General features: G+C 38.6%; 1 protein-coding gene across 2 annotated transcripts in view; it reads right to left on the reverse strand.

Moving 5' to 3' along the window:
- The window catches only part of BMPR1A (bone morphogenetic protein receptor type 1A), a 73,829-nt gene that overhangs the window by 27,046 nt on the left and 34,073 nt on the right, over positions 1-12,710 (reverse strand). The window contains exons 2-3 of one of the 2 annotated variants that reach the window (XM_053949640.1): positions 9,665-9,786; positions 8,679-8,730 (exon numbers count right to left, since the gene is read on the reverse strand). The gene's annotated coding sequence lies outside the window, so the exon portion shown is untranslated. The remainder of the gene's footprint in view (positions 1-8,678; positions 8,731-9,664; positions 9,787-12,710) is intronic. The other variant, XM_053949639.1, reaches the window with a different exon arrangement.

The raw sequence follows: 12,710 nt of genomic DNA on the forward strand, positions 1-12,710 counted from the left end.
CCCACTTCCCTCTTTTCTCAACTCCTTCACTTTGGAAGTGATTAGCTGGCTTAGAGCTTCTGCCCTTAGGACAATTAGCAAATGGACACCCATGCTCTTTCTACAATGACATCAACTTCTGCTATTCTACCCAGAAGCTATCCTTCTCATATGTTTTTATAATCTATTTCTCATTTTTGCTAGTTCCTTACTGTCGTACCAGTCAATGTGAACAAGGAGAAAAGTCTCCACACGTAATGCATTCCATCTCTAAATTTAGTAACTACAAATAGGGAATCATAACTTAAACCTCTTAGATCTCATTCATAAGAAACATACTTTTGTTCACCAAACATAAGCAGCAAGGAAAAAAAATCATCAAAACTGTTAGAAATTTTACATGTCAATATTAAAAATATTTTGGTCATACTATACTGCCTACAAAACTTATCATACATTTTGGCTCTGAGTTTCAATAATTTGACACAAATAATATACCTGGGCTGAGGAAAGGAAAAAGCTGGGCCTCAGTCCGGAATACACGTTTGCTCACATTTTTAGAAGTGGACAAAGGACCCTAAAATAAGTGTGCCAGTGCCTTCAAAATTGCAAATGCTTTCACAGAAAGAGTTTCTAATATGCAATATACCTTTTAGCACTATTAAGACTAATAAATGTTTTCACAACCTTACAGTATTTTCTTCGTAATTTAAGGACAGTTATTAATTAATCTATGTAAAAAAAAAAAGACCAAAAAACCCCGATCCAGAAATTGACAGGGTAAGCATTTATTTTACTTATTTTACTTATTTTACTTAACTCCCATGATCTTGTTTGGCTACGCACGGCTTGCTTCTGCTACACCTATAACCTCTGCCCAACCTAGAAGAAAAAATTCACAAGTTCTTTATGTCTCCAAAGTGAAGGTGATTATGCAAATTACGGAACTCACGAAGAAGAGTTCTGCAGAAACTGGGTTTTTGTTGGGTGCTTAAAGAGCACATTTTTCATTTCATGATGCCTAAGGAAAACAGCCTGTATTTTTGGTCACTGACTTTAATCAGTAAGAAAGCATGCTGGACAAGGCGCTGCTTTTTCCCTATGTCAGTGACATCGGCGTGTCCCAGCAGAGGGACCGGAACCACGGCACCTCCCTGCCACGCTCAGGCCGGCCCGCAGCTCCGACTCCCGGCGCGCTTCCCAGCCCGAGCGCTTCGCCCACAGGAGGGAGGTGTAAGCTCATTTCCCAGCAGGGACACGTCGCTAAAGCCTACCTCTCTCACGCACAACCTTTAGAAAACGTGGCTGCTATTTAAAAGACACATCACTTGATTTTCAATTTTTGGTACAAAGGAGAAAACAGCAGCAACAAAGCCGAGACAACTCAATACGGGGTTTGGGGGTTAACTTTTTTTAACATGAAAAAAAAACCAAGACTATGAACTACTTCTCTCCCTCTTGCCCTCGCCTCTTCCAGCCTTAACTCTCGTTTTCTAGGTAGTAAGATTTTTCCAAGAGTGCTGGCCAGCCGCCAGCTCCACAAAGCGAGCGGGAGGCGCTCCCCCCGCGGCCCCTCCCGGCAGCCCAAGGCGCCCGGCCTGACATGCTTTTCAAGGCGTGCTAGACTGCAGCGCAGACTTTCTGGCTCCACTTCCATTGTTTGCACGGCTGCTTTGCTCCTTATCCAGAGCCTGGATTAGCATAAGAATACTGTCTTCCCCCTCTGCAAGCCAGCTCCCCTCTAGAAGACCTCCACCCCTTAAGAATAAACATAGGGTTGAGTTTCTCTTTTTTGGGGGGTTTTCTCTTTAAATCCCTTTTTCCTATTCAGGATTTGTAGAAACCAATAAAATAAATAAAACGCTAAACAAGCGAGGCTGACAAGGCTCAGAAAGGCCCGATTGCATAGATTAGTAATTACCAAGGTCAAAAGAGTCAACACCTGATAATGCCCGAAGCCCTCACTCCTCATACACACATTGTGGACATGAAAGTTATTAATGGATACGCTTTCTATAGAGAGCTGAAAATAAATAAATTTAGGAAGGAGTAACAGAAAGGAGCTTTTAAATCCCCCTTTTAATTTACACCTGGAAGACGCAGTTTCAAATTACTGAGAACAAGAAACATTACTTATGAAAACAACTGTCAGCCAAAAATACAAACCAACCCCTCCAAACTGCAAGTGGTGATGCCTTTACACAGGGGAATCTGCCTGCTTACACATCTGCAAAGCCTTTCCCTCTGGAATGTGACAAAGGGACTATGGTGTCCCTTTTAGAGCAAGTGCCATGTGATCTAGCATTAAAAAAGGCCGACAGAAAAGCATTTCACAAGAAGCGCACTGCTTGCCCTCACAACGCTTCTAATTGTCAACGTGGACATATTTTTTTGATCTGCTACTCAGAAGGTAACAGCTGTCCAAGTGAATCCATATGTTTCATGAACAAGATAAAAACACGCTTGTAAATATTACTTCATAGACAAGCAGTGTAATTTTTAAATCATCAATTCAGCGCTCCCCACTGCAATGGGTGAGAGATGAGCTTTCTTTGACAGTATTTGCTCGACACATACAAACAGCAGAGACAAGACTAGCAAGTTCAACATCATGAAGATTTGCTAATACAAAACGCTGCTTGGCAAGGTAAACCTTAATCCTCACTTTCCTCACCTGCTTGCCATGCCCATGGAGGCACTGTACTCTGTTGAGAGGAGAAACTCTCCCTAGGAGAAACTCCTAGCTGATCCCACAAATCACTGTAAATAACACACAGATATCCTCAAAGCAGGGGTCTCCATCAGACTTCCAAAGAGGCATTTTAATAGCTGCACAGGACAAATAAGTGAAATTGTAGGTGCTGCTCCTTTATCCTCCTCTAAACGACTGCTGTGGCAGGGGGAAGTTGTTTTTTAAGTATTCTTACTACAGAAACAAAATTTTAGATAAATGTAATTTGCAAATTATATTTACCTAGTAAGGTTGTTCTTTGTCCTAGTTATATTACCCTTATAACTTAAAATTGCAACCTTTCTTTTATTCTTTTGAATTTTAATGAATAGTTGACTAACATTTGTCACCCGTGAGCCTTCACTTCACCCTAGAAACTTATGTTGGGAATATTTTTATAAGATTACAAACTCCAGGCACAGAACACGAGTAGGTTACCACCTTCACAGCAAGGGCAAAAGAAGTGAGCAAGTATTATCAGTGGCAAGTTTAGAACAGCCTAAACAAGAATCATTCATTATCTTATATAGAACCTGCAAAGTATTCAGATATTCTCAGTATCAGAGTGATAAATGCTTATGTGTAAAGTGTGACATGTTCACCTACAGAATTACCTCACAGATAGTGAATATACTAGATTGCTATATTAAGAAAGTGCTTACACAGGAGAAATAATGTAAAATTAATTATATGCTGCGTTCAGCATCTATTTTCATCTGCAACATTTATTTTCAACATGACATATGTAAGAAAGTATTATTGCTCTAGGAGAAATTTCCAGGACTCTAAATGTATGTGTCTGAGCACCATCTCACCCTGTCAGTGTTCTGCAAGTCTTGCTGAGATTAAAACAGACTTTAATGCAAACTTAAATTAAACTCCAAGTGCATTGTAGATCTGCTTGGTTAAATAACTGCAGAAACAACATGGCATGCACATGCACACAAATACTCCTTTTAAGATTGAACAATGTATTTTCATCAAATATAGCTTCAAAGACATCTCCAAACCCCAGCACAGAAATCTTTCAACAGGTAGACAAAAACAGAGTTCAAAGGTAATGTTCAGTTCAACATTATAGTCCTCTATTTCCCTGCACTGATGTGCTAAAGCAATGCTGTTAATTTTTTTTTTTTCCCCACAAAATTCAAAAGCAAACAAGAGCTTTCTGGTCATGAGATTAATGAGATTAAAAATCTCCCATTTGTAATCAACCAACTACACCAGTTCTTTTCTCAGTGCAAAAGGGTTATTTTAAACACACTGTGAAACATTTTTCAACTGTTGCACAGTAGAACTCAGGACAGCAGGAAATCAACATATACGGTAGAAGCTTGGTTTGGTTTTTGATTAAGTGAAGTTCACATTCAACTAATAAAATCTGTATTTTTTTTCATTCAATCTTTGTTTTTCTCTCCATATTGTAAGAAAGCAACCAGACTAAGACCTAAAGAAACTAAGAAGGTACAGAGATTATGTGATCTATTCCTTCTATGAATTTCACTTGGTTTCCTATTTTTCTCTTTGACCATCATGGCGTACGGCTTAAACTGCCCATACTCAGTATTACAGGGATGACTTGGACACTCTTTTTTATTGCAAACATTTCCCCCACTCTCCCATCATCCTTAAACTTGGAGGTATTTCCTCTGCTGTCTCAACAGTTCCTTAAGCTAAAAATCTTAAAAGTAAAACCATGTTCCTCCTAAGTCACCTCTGCATTAATTTTGGCAATTCAATTATTCCCCAGTCATTCATGATCACATTCTTAAAATGGTCTCATTCTGCCTTTTCTCATGTTACTACTTCTGTCAAGGCTGTTATTCCATCTAGGGGTGATTTATTCCTTTCACATCTTCACTATCAAAACCTTCTTTCAGGATTCTTTAGCTTACATGAATCACCTCTAATAGGATGGAATTAAGGCTGATTCAAATTAAATCTGTGAAGGAAAAATTGAGGTTACAGGAAAACCACAGATTCCATAACGGGAAACAATTTTTGTTGCTAGTTGAAGAGAATACAGAATTATTTTTGGCAGAGAGAAAGGGGAAGAAAAGCCTTCTCTATCAAGCACTATATAGTATCTTGTAATCCTCTACCACATCCTAAATATTTTTCCATTTCCCTTTTTTCTTTTGAGATTTTTCACACATTTGAGTTAAGAACCATACTGAAACCAAACCAGTGGATGAAAGACTGCAGTAATTTACTGGGTCAGTGTGATCAGGTTTTGGTAGCAGGGGGCTAAAGGCGTGGCTTATGTGAGAAGCTGCCAGAAGCTTGTCCAGCCAATGCCAGCTGGCTCCAGGATGGACCCACTGCTGACCAAGGCCGAGCCCAGCAGGAATGATAATAATGCCTCTAAGATAACATATTCAAGAATGAAAAAAAGTTATTGCACAGATGTTCCTTTGGCCAGAGAAGAGAGGAGTGAGAATATGTGAGAGAAACAACTCTGCAGACACCAAGGTCAGTGCAGAAGGAGGGGCAGGAGGTGCTCCAAGTGCCAGAGAAGATTCCCCTGCAGCCTGTGGTATGGCCATAGTGAGGCAGCTGTGCCCCTGCAGCCCACGGACGACCACGGGGATGCAGAGATCCACTTGCAGCCTGTGGAGGAGCCCACACCAGAGTAGGTGGATGCCTGAGAGGAGTCTGTGAACCCATGGGAAACTTGTGCTGGAGGGTCCCAGCAGGGACCTGCACACTGCAGGTTTCCTGGTAGGACTTGTGACCCCATGGGGGACTCCCATCAGAGCAGGCTGTGCCTGAAGGACTGCACCCCAGGGAAGGAACTCTCCTCCCTAAGCAGCAGTAGCAGGAACGTGTGATGAACTGACCATAAGCCTCATTCCCCACTTCGCTTCACTGCTGGAGAGGGGAGGTAGGGCCCAGGAAGGAGGGAGGAGTGGGAAGAAGGTGTTTTTAAGATTTCTACTTCTTGCCCGGCTCTAATTTTGTTAGTAAGACATTCAATTAATATCCCCAGATTGAGTCTGTTTTGCCTGTGATGGTAATCAGTGAGTGACCTCTCCTGGTCTTTATCTCCACCCATGGAAAGGGGAGTGATAGAGTGGCTTTGGTGTATGCCTGTGTAAATTTTAAAGACCAACAAAGCAAACTTTTTTTCCCCTTGCCCATTAAAAAAGTCTTATTAATTCAGAGAATGGTGGTATCACCAAACATGAAATTTACTGAGGGGAGGGGAAACTGAGTAGATTGCAAGTGTACATTTGCAAATTGCAAAACAACTCAAAGGGCACAGAACTTCAAGACACCTGTATAAATATCCCTCTTCTCATACACTGCCTTCTCAAAGACTTCAGGGACTCTCCTCTGCACAGGCAGACCCCTTATCACTTCACTTTCATCCCACTGAAAGCCTAGGACTGAACTGTTTCTGTAAAAAGCTTTCATATGCTTTACCTGCCAACTGAAACAAATAATTGTTTTTCAAACTCCAGCAACTTGAATGAGCATGTTTGAACGAGAACAGGAATTTCAGATCTTAGAACAACAAAATGTGTTTGAAGCATGGTGAAGTGTAGCCATTTGGAAACCCCTCTGCACATCTACACTGTGGAAATTCTCCTAACAGATGTGACTACTGACCCCTCTACCATTACTCTAAACAGATTCAGATTTTTACTCAAGATACCCTAAAATTCCTGTACTGTGCTGTAAACTTAAAACATACATATTTTAAGGACATGATAAAAATATCCTTTCTTTACATAGACTTGGCTATGGCACACAAGTAATTTTTTAAAGGATAGTATATATGTCTAGTTTAGAAATAAGAAAATTAGAATGCTTTTATCACCGTGTCTTTATAAACATTAAGGATATTATAAAAAGACTTATCTAAATTGGTCTTAGATTTTGGTAAGCTAATAAGTAGCTGCTTATCATTTTAATATTTAGTATTTTAAAATACATTTGAAGTCAACCTCTAGATTAATTTTATTTAAATTCTGTATCAGTTGCAACATTTTAGAAACAATTCACGTAACATTTCATGAAACTTATTGTACCTTCACAACCTTGGAAGCTCTGGAGAAGGACATTCTTCACTTTTCAACCTGATTTTGAGTAACATACTCCATAACTAACTACTTAGGACTGCTTCAAAATAGTATTATCAGAAAGAAACATCTGTTTTGTTTTGGCTCAAGGGGAAAAAAAGGAAAGAAAACAATTCTTGAAAGCAAAATTAATCCTTGTATTAACGTTTAGTTGAAACCCACATTTTACCATTCCTAATCTAAACACTAAATAGAAAAATAAGCAAAAAAGGCAATCTGGTATGTTTCTAATTACATATCCATGTTACAATAATCCGGTTGCAAAATATATTCCTATCAATACAAATATCTTCAGGCTGTAATGCAAATGCATTCCTTGTATGCTTTTCTCACTGTAAGATCTTAAATTGTTCTCTATCCTACCCCATAAAATTCCCATCCTCAGATACAGAAATAAAATAGAAAATTTAGCTTCCTTTTACTACACAGGAACTTGTCTGGATTTCATTGAAATCTGTTGTCCTTGACACTTTCAAGAGAAGCTCCTGAGCCAAACAGAGCCAACATAAAAATGAAGGGATTCTCAGCAGCTTAATCTGACCTTGCTGAGCCCGACAGTCTTGACCTAGCAATAGGAAGGCTCTTGTTTTGTGTGGTTGGAGATCAAGATGATGAGACTACTGGAACAAGATGGGATAAGCCAGGGGCAATGGTAGTAAGAAAAGTCCTGTTAGGAGGACACTGCAGAACAGAGCAGCCCCAGAGTGGAACCACTGGCACTTCCTGTTTTGATCAACTGATTCATGAGATGACACGGATGTCTGGTTCCTCCACTCCTGGGAAATGCTTTGAGCACACTGACCTGTATTTCCCATTTGTGGTTTGAGCCTCAAGTGGCTCAGCCTGTTTGTTATGGAATTAACTCCTACCAAATAGTTTGCCACCAAGGAAATTCAATGGCAGCTAACCCAACCTTATAAAATAATTGTTTCCCAACAGAACAGAAAGGATCTTAGGTAGTCTTGATGATTAATAAGAAAATCATTGCAGGAATACCATTTCATCACTGGCACCCTTCATTCTGAAGCACCTGGTATGTGTTTCTGGCTATTGAATGAACGAGCTCCATCACATAAAAAATACTCCTACCACTACTGGTTTGGAGAAAACAGAAAGATGACAACTCCATGGACAGTAGAAGCTGAAAAGTAGAAGTTATTACTAAACTGTCAACTAAAGTTATTGTTCAGCAGTTGTACATTAGAGGTCTTTAATGTCCTTCTAACTCGTGCCTTGCTGCAGGCAAGGCAAACTAAGGGAGTATTTGACATTTTAATGGGTGGTGCTGGGAAGTCATCCAAGTCCAGTTTTCAAAATACCAAAGAAAATAAAGTAATGATACAACCAATACCTTTCTATTAACTAAAGAGACAACACTATATGGGACACCAGTTGCAGAAGGGAATTGAGCTCACATAACCCTGCTGATTACGTGTAATATTCTAATCTGAATTTCTCCAGCTGCATTGCACTAGAAATGCACAAATTCACAGGTGTAATTAAAACAGAGCTATTTACTCTACTAAGTGAGAGGTAAGAAAATTTTACACTGTCTCACAAAATAAAGTAGACAGAGAAAATTTGCCTGATACCATAACTCTTTTCCAATATACCTCTGTACAACAAATTAGCAAAAGTACAATGAAGGATTGTATTACAGAGCTCCCATATTAAAGAAAGATAAAATAAACTATCTTGAGAACTGTCAGACATTTGATACTTTTCACTGAACCCTAAAATGGAAGAGACAACCAAATAAATGTAATCCCAATTTCTCTCTGTAAACCAATCAGGAGCTAACAAATTAACTATCAGGCAGCAGTTTTAGACACAAAGAAAAGACACCTTTTGTATAAAACAAATATTGAAACTAAAACACTCACCTTCACTGTTTTTTGTAGGTGTCCAAACTCATAAATGGGCTCAAAGACATACCTGAAAGCAGGTCAGGCAATGAAATACAATACTGCTGATCTCTCACTCAGGAAGCACATAAAATGTCTTATCAACACCTGGGCAATGTACCCTGCTAACATCTGGTATTTATAGTACTGCCCTCTTTTGGCATTCATGATCAAATTTTTTTTTGTCTTTGTCCCTTTGCTGTTGAAATTCAGGCATAAAAGGTATGAAAACAAGAGGCAGTACACAGGAGCAGGAATAATTAGCACAAGGATTTGCTTTTATTTGGTTCTGATAAGCTTCCCTCTTCTTGCCATTTCTGTGCTTGTGGACCTAGAAGCCCATAATCCCCAGTAAAAAGAGAACCAACTGTGTGAAGATAGAGAAATTTTGTGGTGGAGTGATGTTGCCATTTTATTTTTTGCCAGACCAGCTATTTACATACAGGGAAAGCAAAAAACAACCTCCCTCCCTCAACTTCTCCTAACACTACTTGTCTTTAAAAAGACAGCAGACTAGAAGGCAGAAAAAGTAACTTGTGAAGGTGGTCCCTTTTTAAAAACAGTACTGTGTCCAGTTTTCAACCCATCTACTTATGCTCATGCCCTGCCACTTGACACTGTGTAAAGCTTTTACCCAGTCATACCAGTAAAATAATAGACTCAACTAATAATCAAGTAAAGCATTAGTGGTATTCATGACTAAGCAGATTCTACCAAACAAAATTTGCCTGATACCATAACTCTTTTCCAATGTACCTCTGTACAACAGACGTCTCTGTAGTTGTCTTTTTTCATAACTGAGATACAGAGATTAGATCAAACAGCTGTTTTAATATGATATTAAAGTCTCTCACTAGCATAAAAAAAGGTGGCTCTGAAATTTTTTATAAGATATGGTATCTGCTTATCATATGCTTTTTATCCCTGAAGTACTCAAAATAAAATTTTGCATGCATTAACCTTACCTCCGAATTAGGAAACTGAATGAAACTGTATTGTACTTCAAGCTTCCTCCAGACTGTTTTCATCTGTACTTCCACTTCATTAGTTCAAAGGTGGTATTATGGAAATGCATATTTCTACTGATCTGCAAAATACAAAGAGGATTTGATTAAAGAGCTAGCTGAAGAAACTGTGTTGAGGGTTTATGGTCTAGAACATGAATTGCACATTGCAGATACCTGTATCTAGAATTACAGATACCATCTCCTATAATGAGCTGCTCCCAGCCAGAAACTTCCTAAGAGTCATGCATACCCAACAGCTGCACAGTTGCAGCATATTTGTAAAACACTGACACAAAAAATAATTTAAAAATAATTTTACTGTTATCAGTAATTGATCATATTAAAAATGAACCAACAAAAACACTTCTACCCTTTAGTTGGAAGATACCTTTGAGATCATTGAGTCCAACCTGTGACCTAACACCACCTTGTCAACTAGATCATAGCACTGAGTGCCACTTGAGTCTCTTAAAACACCTACGGGCACGGTGACTCCACCACCTCTATGGGCAGTGCATTCCAATGCCCAATCACCTTTTCTGTGAAGAACTTCTTCCTAATGTCCAAAGAAAGGACACATTGTTGGTGACACCAATTGGAAAAAACAAGCCATGCACAATTCAGTCTTTATTATAAACACCAGAGAATCTGTAAGACTGCAGCTCCACACCAAATATCCACTGGTGTCACATCATTATTTCCAGTACACCAGAAACTACAATATACAGAGAAATAATTGATAGGGTTTTTTTTTTGTAGCTGTGAGTATGGAGTATGATTACTTCTGGGAACTGAAAAGCAAGCCAAGAATTTAGACAAAGGTACTGGCAGTCAGGTGGGTTTGATTTTTGGTTTGTGTTTTTAAACTGCTGTACATCCCAGCATCAGAGGAAAGCCTGGTACAGGCTCTTACCCAGTTCTCATAAGGATTGTGAACAAGCCTGACTTGTGTCAAGTCCCAGCATTTTCAGATGCATTGCTGATAGCTAAAATGGGCTTACCAGCTTTGTTAGTTTGATTCCACAATGAACAGATGCCACCTATTGCCAACTTTTCCCATTTTATCAGTGTCATAATTTCTGAATGTTTCCATCATCTGAAGCTTTTAAGAAGATTCTACAATAATTTTACCATTTAGAAGTGCCAATCTTATGACTGCAATCATAACCTTGAAAAATCACACAGAGGCTTGAACACCACCATTCCAGCTGTACTGTTAAATAACATACAACCACTCGTACAGTGTAGAGATTGAATGACTTTTGAATACCAAGGCCATCAGGAGGGGTGCAAACAGAGAAACCATGTGTATGATTTCCAGCAGAGAGAGTTTCAGCATCCACTCTCCTTCTCTTTTCCTTCCTAAAGACCATAAAGACCTTTCCATTACCAGAAGGTCAGAATACTTCTGTCTCCACATCCATTTATAAGCACTGCTCCTCACACAGTGAGGTTTAATAGTCTTGGTAATAAATAATAAATTTGTGCTAAATGGTAACCCAAAACCATCTAGAATATCAGATAGCACCAATTCTTAAAGACAACTGTCTCCTCTGAGCAGACAAGCTGACACTTGACTTATTTCTTCCATGGTAAAATTGCAAAAACATTCTAGCCATGCAATTGTCTTTGTAGAGATTGTTTTTGCTTTTTAAAGTAAAGAATCTGTACAATATACCTATCTCTTCTCCTCTCTCTAACCAAGGACTTCTGGTGGACTCCAAAAGAACAACAAAAAAAAAGTTGGTGTGCTTTCTGTTTTTACAATACCCCCAATCTCCCTGTATCTAGTACCTGACTTATATAAAGTCCACTTTGTATTATTTAAAAAGTTTGCTTTACAAGAGTAAAGACATTTCTGAACAATGCAGCTCAGGGTTTTTTTGTTTTATTTTTAAAAATATGTCCTTATATGTTTCCAAACTCCCAAACTGATGAAGTAGCTGTTCAATTCTCTAAATATTCATTGCCTTTCGTAATTCCAACCCCATGGATCAGATATCTATGCTCTCTTACCAAACAACTTTATTTTGGTGAACTTCCTCATCTGCATGACTCTAAGTATGTCTATATTAGCATTTAATTCAAATCAGGACTGCACTTCTGAAGTCCATCTCCCAAACAACCCAATTTTCCTTGCTTTGCTTTACATTGCAAAGCAGTCATCAGGTACATGAACCAGGTTTCTTTTGAATAAAATCAGATCACAGAATGAGCTTCAGGTGTACATTGTACACGCTCCAACCACCAAGAGGAATTCAGCCACAGAATCAGACCAGGACCAGCTTGAAATAAAACTCTCACCACCTGTATAGTGCAGATGCCAGGTTCTCAGCACCTGACAGATCTGATCTTATTACACTACACTGCTTGGTAATGTGGACACAGACTCTTTTATGACTTACTGGATTTTTGTGTCAGTTCCAGATTCATCTCTCCCCTTTTTAAAAGGAAAACTACAAAACCTCTGTCAGATATGGGACAGAAATTAATGATAATTATTAAATTATGGGGGTGACCTCACAGTGTTTCTATTTTTTCCACTTCATCAGCATGAAATGCTACTTGAGAACATACTTAGTTTTATAAAAATCAATTTACTTAAATATTTATTTTTGTACACTTATCCAAACTGCTTAATTATTAATATATAAGTTTTTCAAATTGTTTAGTGCCATTCTTGATGGTGTCTTCCAGAAAAGTGCTATCAAGTACAAAACGGAACAAGTGAATAAATTATTTGCACAACTATACCTTCACTTTATTAGAATTTGCTAACCTACAGCAACTATAGGAGGCACAACTTCAAAAGTACAGAGCCTCACAGTGCTTGTCACTAGTTACATACTACATCTAGATTTACCTACTGATTGTTCTTAATGCCAAGATTAAATTAAAGATCTTCATATACTATCAACTGAAAAATATCAGAACTCAATTGGGGAAAAAATCAGAATTACATGAACACATTAGCTACCTAGATAACCCAGAAAACTGTAAATTT

The sequence above is a fragment of the Vidua chalybeata genome, chromosome 8 (assembly GCF_026979565.1).
Source record: "Vidua chalybeata isolate OUT-0048 chromosome 8, bVidCha1 merged haplotype, whole genome shotgun sequence".
NCBI lineage: Eukaryota > Metazoa > Chordata > Aves > Passeriformes > Viduidae > Vidua > Vidua chalybeata.